Raw genomic sequence first — 8,949 nt, 5'->3', positions numbered from 1 at the left:
TCAGTATCCACATGTGGCTAGTAACTACTGTATTGGACATGATACTCCTAGTGTATTTTTCCAGCAAAAGACTTGACTGGTGGCAGCTGAAAGGTTGTTTATCAATCTTATTTGTGTATTTAAATACATATAAGCTTTAAGATAATTTTGAACTTCAGTTTTTTAATTTATGTATTTTAAAATAAAAGTAGCACATTGATATGGAAAACAAATTCAGGTTACACTGGAAATTATAAAGTAAAGGTTATCTTCTTTTCCACACCAGTTTGTTCTCCCCAGATAATTAGTGTGAACTCTTGTGTGCATATTTTCAGGTCAAAAAAATATGCTTATAATATGAGAATACCTTTATCTATCCCTATGAAATCTTATACAAACAGACCTGTACTGTGCTCAGCTTCAATAGTAAACAGAGAAAAATAGAATGTGATATCATTATATACTGCTTAGAATGGCAAAAATTAGAAGAACTGACACTACCAAGTGATGCCAGACATGAAGCAATGTTAACTCTTTTTTGAGTATGTGTTTTGCTACCATACGTTGGAAACAGTTTGACATTATTTAATATGTTTGAAGAGACACATATTCAATGCCCTAGCGATTCCATTTCTAGGTATATAGGTATATAGGGGTATATAACCCCGAAGAAACGCTTGCTCATCTACAGCATGAGATATATGTAAGAATGCTCATAGAAGCATCCATTGTTTTAACCCCAAATTGGAAAAAACCGTTGGTTGGCAAACTGGTGCCCTACCACAGAGAGCAAGGAGAGACCAAAGAAAGAGGAAGACCACTCCTGATTGGTAGGTGGTAGTTTGAATAAGCAATGGAATTTACTTGCAAGGCTTGTCTTGGGCTACTGCAGGAAAAGTAGATCCCTGCACCTTCCTGCCAGATTCTTAGGTGTATAACAGAGGTCTTAACTGGGTCTAGTCACCTATACCATCCAGATGGTCTCAATATCTTCCTCTCTCAAGACTGTGTTGCTGGGGCAGTGTCTTGTGGGGAGGGCAAGCAGGATGCACATTCCAAGGACTGGGGAGGGAACTTCTGTCAGGGACTAGCTCGAGGGTCACCCAGAGATTATAGCCTGTTGGTGACCCCCTTTAACACAACGGCAATGTTCACTCAAAAAAGTTGATAAATAGTTGCACACTTATATAATGAAATATTACACATAAAGTGAATAAACTGCAACTATTTGGATGTAATATGTGCATTTCTTTTGATTGTGACATTGAATGCAAGAAGAAAGTCACACACACAAAAAACCTTACGTAGGGTGATTCCATTTCTATAAAATTTGAAAGAGGTTAAACCAAAGGCACACAGAGGTACTAAAACTGTACTTTAAAAAAAATACAGCAAATATCAGATTTGTAGTTACCTTTAGGGAGGAAAGAAAAATATGTAAATAGGCAGAGACCTACAAGAGGATCTTTAGGTCCTGGCAACATGCTAATTTTTAACTGGTGTGGTGTTTAGACTGGTGCTGGCACTCTAGAGAGGAGGCTGGTAGTATTTGATTATATACTAAAGTACGTACTTCAGTGAAATTCTTCCACAGGTCCATAAAGGGACATGACAGTGAACAGTTGAAGGCAACTCAGGTGTCCATAACTGGGACAATGTATAAGCAAAACATGATAGATACCTGCTGTGGAATAGCATACAGCTGTTAGAAGTAATTTATTAGGTGTACACACATTAACTGGCATAAGTAGTGGCAAAAGTGTTTAATTAAAAAAAAAAAGAAAGAAAGAACAGAACAAAGTTTATTCAGTTGTTGGGGATCTACTGATACTGCTTTTCTTTTCTCAATGATGTTGGACCTTGGCTCTCTGTCACATTTTCCAATGCTATTTCTATCTTATATCTTGAAAAATAGAATACACACATAAATGATCCCCAAAATTTAATGCCTTTTTACCTTCCTCCAGTGATCTTGTTTCCTATTCTACCTCAGTCTACCTTAAAAGAAGATATATCTTTTACAGGTATATCTTAGCTATTTTTAAAAAAGATTTTATTTATTTATTCATTTGAGAGAGAATGAGTGAGAGAGAGCATGAGAGAGGAGAAGGTCAGAGGGAGAAGCAGACTAGACTCCCCAAGGAGCAGGGAGCCGGATGTGGGACTCAATCCTGGAAGTCCGGGATCATGACCTGAGCCGAAGGAAGCCACTCAACCAACTGAGCCACCCAGGCTCCCTATCTTAGCTATTTTTATAACTAGTAAGTGCAGTCCTTCCATAATGTCAAATTCACGTATCCTGTCCTCTATTTCTGGCTCATTCTCTCCGGTACTTTCACGGAAACAAACTTTTGATACACCAGCGCCCTCAATCCTACCCATCATTGCTTCCTTTGATGTCTTCATTCTCTTGTTCATCCAGCCTGAATTCCAAGGAGAACTGTTATAATTATATCCCTGAATATACACATTTATTTCATAATACCCACTTGGCCAAAAAAAAAAAAAAAAAAAAAAAAAATTCCTGGCTCAGTCCAACTCTTCTACTCTAGGCCTGAACCTAAACACATACAAAGGACACCAAAAAATGATTCTTAGTTTCACTTTTTTTTATATTTATGATCTCAAAATCAAGTGGCTCTCAATGTTGCCAGATTATTATTTCCTTGACCCTCTTGGGTGACTATTTCATACCTTCTCTCAAAGAAGCATCAGTGCCTTTTTTCCTATCTTGTTCTCAGCTTCTAATTGTGCAGCCAAGTTCACTGAGAAAATGGGAGCAATCAGAAGATGATTTCACGGGCACGTTGTTGGCTCAGTGGATTAAGACTCTGCCTTCAGCTCAGGTCATGATCTTAGGGTTCTGGGATTGAGCTCCACATTGGGCTCTCTGCTCTGCGAGGAACTTTCTTCCCCTTCTCACTCTGCCTGCCTCTCTGTGATCTACTTCCTGATCTACTGCCTGCCTCTACTTGTGATTTCTCTGTGTGGGTCAAATAAATAAATTAATTAAAAAAATAATTAAAAAAAATTCCCACTACCATAGGTAGTCACCTGCCAACAACACCTGTGCACAGAGTCTGTCTTCCTCCATGTGGCCATACATAATTTATCCACGTTGCTCCCTGCAAGTGTGCCCTGCATCTCAGCCTCTCTTGCAAACTCAAGGACCCTTAACTAGTATTTCCTCCTTTCTCTCTCATATCAAGTTTTTGTTCTTCACATTACTGTACAAACTGCCATAATGACTTCCATATTAAATTTTTCTTTACTTGACCCACTCCTCTACCAGCCATAGCTCATTTCTCTGCTGCTTTTCATAGCAAAACTCCTCAAAAAGAATTTCTGTATTTGCAGCCTGTGATGTCTGACCTTCTGTGTCCTCCCAAACCACTCCACTCAGGCTTTGGCTTTAACCATTCCACAAATAACTACTTTTGTTAAGGTTAAAGATAATTCCTATATTCTTAAACCCAGTCATTAATTTCTGGTTTTCCTTTTCTCCTTTTGCTTGACCTACTGGCAGTGCTTGACAGAGTTGATCATACCCTCCTTCTTTACACTTTCCTTAAGAGGTTTTTTAGCTTTTTTTTTTTTTTTTTCTACTGATCACTACTCAGGTCTGTTTTGCTGGTGATACCTCCTGTTTCAAATGTCTTTTTTGGAGTACTCCAAACCTAAATCCTTAATCATTTTACCCCATATCTTTTATACATGTGATTACTCCAAAATATATTTCTAGCTGAGGCTATGCTTCTGAACTGCGTACTTGTAAAACAACATCTAAGACTCAGGTTCAAACTGAACTCCTAATCTGCTTTACCCATCTAGTCTATGATAATCTTACCTCTCTAGTTAGGCCAAATCTTGTGGGTCATTCTTGATTCCTCTCTTTACTTACACATTCTGTTTCATACAGGGAATTCTTTGACCTTTTCTTCAAAATATATCAAGAATCCAACCAGTTCTTACCAACATACTTCTGTCTTAGTCCAGCCACGATAATCATAGGACTGGATTATTATGGTAGTCTCATAAATGGACCCTGTTTCTACCCTGGTCCCCAATAGTTAGTTCTCAATGCAACAGCAAGAATGACCCTTTGAAAACATAGGATTAGATCACTCCTCTCCTCAAACCTTGGAATGATCTAGAAAGACCCTGTACCATCTGTCACATCTGATCCTCTTCCCTTTATTCACTCTAGTTTAGTCTATTTTAATCTATTCATTTTAATCTATTTAGTCTATTCACTCTATTTACTCTATTTATTTTGTTATTTCTAGACCATATCTGGGATTCTTTTCCTTTAGTTTTGCTCAAAACATTCCTTCTAATTGGAATATTCTTTTGCAAGATATTTGCAGGTTAACGCCCTCTTCTCATTTACGTTTTTGCCTAAATATCACTTTTAAACAAAGTCTTTACTAATCACCATATATAATATTCTTACACAACGGCCATCCTCCAGAAGTCCAGCAGTTTCTTTTCCTTTCTTGGCTTGAAAATTATAGACTCTACTTCTATTCTTTAAAGCCTAACTTTACATATTGGTCATGTGTATATAATAAAGTATAAAGTTATTTTCCATAACTATGTAGCTTAATAACATTTGGTCTTAGTTCTATATATAAAACGTTCAATGCTTAGCCCTTTACTATAGCTTCACTGTATCATGATTGGTGGCTACATGTGTCTTCAAAGGGCTCCTGGGATTGTGTTTTATGAATTCATGCATATTTGAAAATTTCTTTCTGTTGTCTTTACACTTGCTTGACAGATTGGCTGGGTATAACACTCATGAGTTATGTTTCATCTCCCCTTAGAACTTTGTAGATTCTGCTTCTATTTTTTTTTTTAATATTTATGTGGTTGTCTTAAGACAATAGGCATTTCCTGCTTTGTAAATCCCTTGCTTTCCTTGCCTACATGACTGAAGAATTCTTTCTTTAGCCTCGCACTTCACAAAGTTGACTATTACATGTCAGATGGCTGTTTGTTTTGTCGCAGTGCTGTAGGAAAGCATGTAATCCTTTGATCCTTGCATTCCTATATTCTTTTATGTAAGGAAAATTTCTTTTAAGAACATTTTTTTCTGTTCCATTAGTTGTTGGTCTCCACTTCAGACACAAGTATTCTCTTAGGTTTCTTCATTATCACTTGCTCTGTTTTATTACCTCCTTTTAATTGTTTTAAGCACTTTGTTTTCTCTGTGTTCACATTATTGTCTCAAGAATCTATTATCTTTCCTATTATTCATTTTTCTATATAACTTCTTTTAATCTAGTTACCTGAGTTACCTGTTAGTTTCAGATGATTTCTGTGTTCTGTAATGCTGTTTCTGCTCCCTCAATTTGGTCTTTTAGCTCTCCATTTTCCTATTATTAAGCTATTTTACCACGGTAAACTTAGTATATTGATATCTTGGATCTGTGTTTTCTTTAAATTCTTCTTTGGCAAAAGCAGTTAGAGATTTTTCTTTCTTAGGTGACTTTTTCTTTAAAAGTTGATTTTTAAAAAATTTCGTTTTACTTACACAACTGTTTCTTCCTCTCTCTGCTTCCACTAGTGTCTTCTTTCCTTTCTCCCTTTCTTTCATCTCTCTCTCTCTTCCCCACTTTATTCCTTTTTTTTTTTCCCGCCCTTTCAATAGCCTTTTGCAGTGCTAACATGCTTCTTTCTTTCATCCATCTCTGTCATGACCTTCTGATTCCTTTGATGCAGTGTGGATAAATCCTCAATGATTTTCCTTTCCAACCTGATATGAAATTCACAGAGCTTCAGTTCAACTCTCACTATTTTGCAATCTGTTACTTTTATGTAGCATCTGATCATGAAAGTCAAGAGGAGAATTCAGCCTGGACTCTGTGATATCTTATTCAGAGGCTTTGGTCTCTGGGCCCCTTTTTCCATTTTTGTGAAATATTTTGTATCAAGTTTCAGTGTTCTAAGTTGCTATGTATCCCGTTTCTGTTCTGTGGTGGATAACCTTCCATACCAAGTGAAGTGGGATCCTACCGCCCTCTGCTTCTGAGATGATTAGGCAGGTTAGTTCTCTTGTAACTTCCTCCAGCAGCCATTGCCATATACTTCCCAACCACTGAGACAGAAATACAGCTGGAAACTTGCTTTTGCCCACACAATTTCCAGAATGATTAGTGTACTGCCTGTGGCCATTAGAGTTTACACTGCATGGTAAAGGTGAACAAGAGACTGCAGTTAAGGTGTGTAGACCCATGGCCTTTGGTGTAGCCATTTCACTAGGCTTCATTCCCTTTTCCCAGACAATCTGCCTTGCTTTTTAATTCCTTGTCTTTGACTGCTTTGCCTCCTGGCTGGACACAATTCTGGGAAATAGAATTCATTTTATTTTTCTTACAAACATCCTTCTCGCTGGGGAAATCTAAATGAAGAGTCTTAGATATTTTTCTTATTTCTTATGAGACTCTGATGTGGTAGGGAGGGGCTATATAAACCTTTTGTTTACATTTTTTCTTACCCTGCCTAAGCAACACTTCAATATGCCCTTCAAATTGGAAGAAAATATTTTAAAATCATGGGATTCAAGGCACAGAAAGAGATCTTAAAACCATAGTTTCCTAACCAGTAACCTTGGTAGCTTTCAATTTCTGTGTAATTTTTGATAGTAAGTACTAATATTTACTTGTCAAGAAGAAAAGCAAGTTGAAAAAAAATGTTATGACCGAGTACATGCAACTAGTTACAGAGATATTCTCTGACTCTAAAATTCTTACTGCCCTTATAACTATATTTCTATTATACTTTTTTTCCTGCTAAATCCCACAACATAATGCAGAGATGTCAAAAATACTTCTTTCAGTCTTTTGGGTCATTTATGATTTAAGTCAACTAGTATTTTTTAATGCTAATTTTTTAAAGTTCTTTATAAACAATTTAACATATTTTGGCCAGTTAATTAGGAGCAGTGATTTTGATTCACAGTTTTGTGCTATTATAAATTGAGATATTCTGTCCAGTTTTTTTTTTTATGAAGGAGCAAAGGGATGTTTCATTAAATTTCAAAGGCCTGTCTTGTGTCTGACCATCAATGTGCTATTATTACACTTAATGTCTTGTTCTTCATGAGGGAAATCTTTTTCTTTTTTAATCCCCTGTCACTTTCCAAATCATCATTTTTGAGAATCTACCAATCAAAGGAAATTGTGATTCTTTGAGCCTCTCAGCTGTACTCTTTGTTACCATGGAAACCAAGCCAAACTGTTACCATGGTAACCTTCCTGAAACCATGATTTCTCTCATTATCAGTTTTTCCTAAGATTAATAAATTCATTGGAAGTTTAACATAAATAATGCTGTATTTGTGTATCATTTAGGGCTCATTTTAAACTCTCACTTATTTTAAATTATATATAGCTGAATGTATGGTTCATGATGGAGGAACAAGCATGCTCAGGTGGCAATATTTTAAGCAATTGATTGAATGTCTGAGGAGAATTAATTTGACCTTGCTGCTGAGAATATTTTCTCTTTAGTGGCATGTATTTAGTAGCTCAAGGTACTTTTTCCCCCCATACAGCTTGGCTCTGCAGTATTATATGCCTTGATATTATAAACAGTATTTTTGGTCTTCAGTTTGTATAATCCTACAGATAAAACACAGAGGACATGGTTATGGATAAATAACAAAAGGTAAATTATAGATATCTTGGGAACATAAAAGCAATTGTATCTTTATGTATTTAATGTGTGGTGAAAGAAAGTGTGATTTGATTAATATAATCTTTTTTTTTTTTTTTTTTAATTTGACAGAGATCACAAGTAGACAGAGAGGCAAGCGGGGGTGGGGGTGGGGGGTTGGGGGGTGGGGAAGCAGGCTCCCTGCTGAGCAGAGAGCTTGATGCAGGCCTCAGGACCCTGAGATCATGACCTTGAGCTGAAGGCAGAGGCTTTAACCCACTGAGCCACCCAGGCGCCCAGAAAGTGAGATTTGATTAAAGAGCTAATTTGATATTGTTAGGAGTCAATTGCTACTGTTTAAATGGGTAATTCAGGAAACTGAATAAACATACTTCAGAATAATTTTATAAATATTTTCAGATATTTATAATATTTAAATATTTGAATATTTTAAATAGTTTAAAAATATCTTCTGATATGCATCCAAAGGTAGAAAAATTAAATAGTTAAAAAGAAAAGGGGACCAGGATTGGAGGTTAGAATATAAAATCCATTATTTTAAATGTTTTTATGGTTTGATGTTTATGTTTTATATGCTAACCATTATAAATAAGGATCAAATCAAGATTTTTGTTGTTCTGTATTTTTCACATAAAAAGGAATGTCTAAGAATTTTTCTTTCTAAATTGAATGCAAACATAAGCATGTGTGCTAGGTTTTCTAGGAGAGTCCTATTCCTCATAAAACTTCATCCCAGATTGTCCCTTTGTTTCCATTTCTTCTATGAGGGAGAAAGTATGGACTCATGTAATCAGTGGAACTAAGGCCCTGGATTTGGAGCATGAACACGTGGAAGGGCTAGCACGTGCACTGCCTCTATGTGATTGAAGGTGGGACCCCTGGGAGTCTGAGTACCAATAACAAACAGATGCCACCTTCAAAATAGAATCAGATCAGGAATTTTATTTACAAAAACATTATTTTTAAATTTGTGGCTTCGGGGACCCAAGATGACCACACTTCAGTTTACTAGTCGGCCCCCAAGGACCAGTGTGTGTCATATAGTAGGGACCTAGAAGGAGACAGTCCCATTGGGTTGGTTGCGGGGAGAGGGATGAGATAAGCAGATAGCTGTTCTGACCGCACCTTCCCTGGACCTTCTCATCTCCCGCCTCTTCACTGGCCAGTGACAAGAAGCCAGAAGACATGAAAGCTCTGTTTTGTAGAACAAGTAAATTCTTTTCTCTGGGCAGAAAACAGAATAGGTGTAAGTGGAGATGGTCAGAGAATGGATTTTTAGGGGAAAAAGGA

General features: G+C 36.7%; 1 long non-coding RNA gene across 1 annotated transcript in view; it reads left to right on the top strand.

Moving 5' to 3' along the window:
* The first annotated feature begins 8,139 nt into the window (after window positions 1-8,139).
* Window positions 8,140-8,949, top strand: part of LOC116592845 — a 53,300-nt gene continuing 52,490 nt past the window's right edge. The window contains exon 1 of the long non-coding RNA XR_004286625.1: window positions 8,140-8,528. This is a non-coding gene — a long non-coding RNA (uncharacterized LOC116592845). The remainder of the gene's footprint in view (window positions 8,529-8,949) is intronic.

This window comes from Mustela erminea, chromosome 1 (genome assembly GCF_009829155.1).
Source record: "Mustela erminea isolate mMusErm1 chromosome 1, mMusErm1.Pri, whole genome shotgun sequence".
Taxonomy (NCBI): Eukaryota; Metazoa; Chordata; class Mammalia; order Carnivora; family Mustelidae; genus Mustela; species Mustela erminea.
Note: the sequence above shows the minus strand (reverse complement) of the source record. Positions and strands in the feature narration are given on the sequence as shown.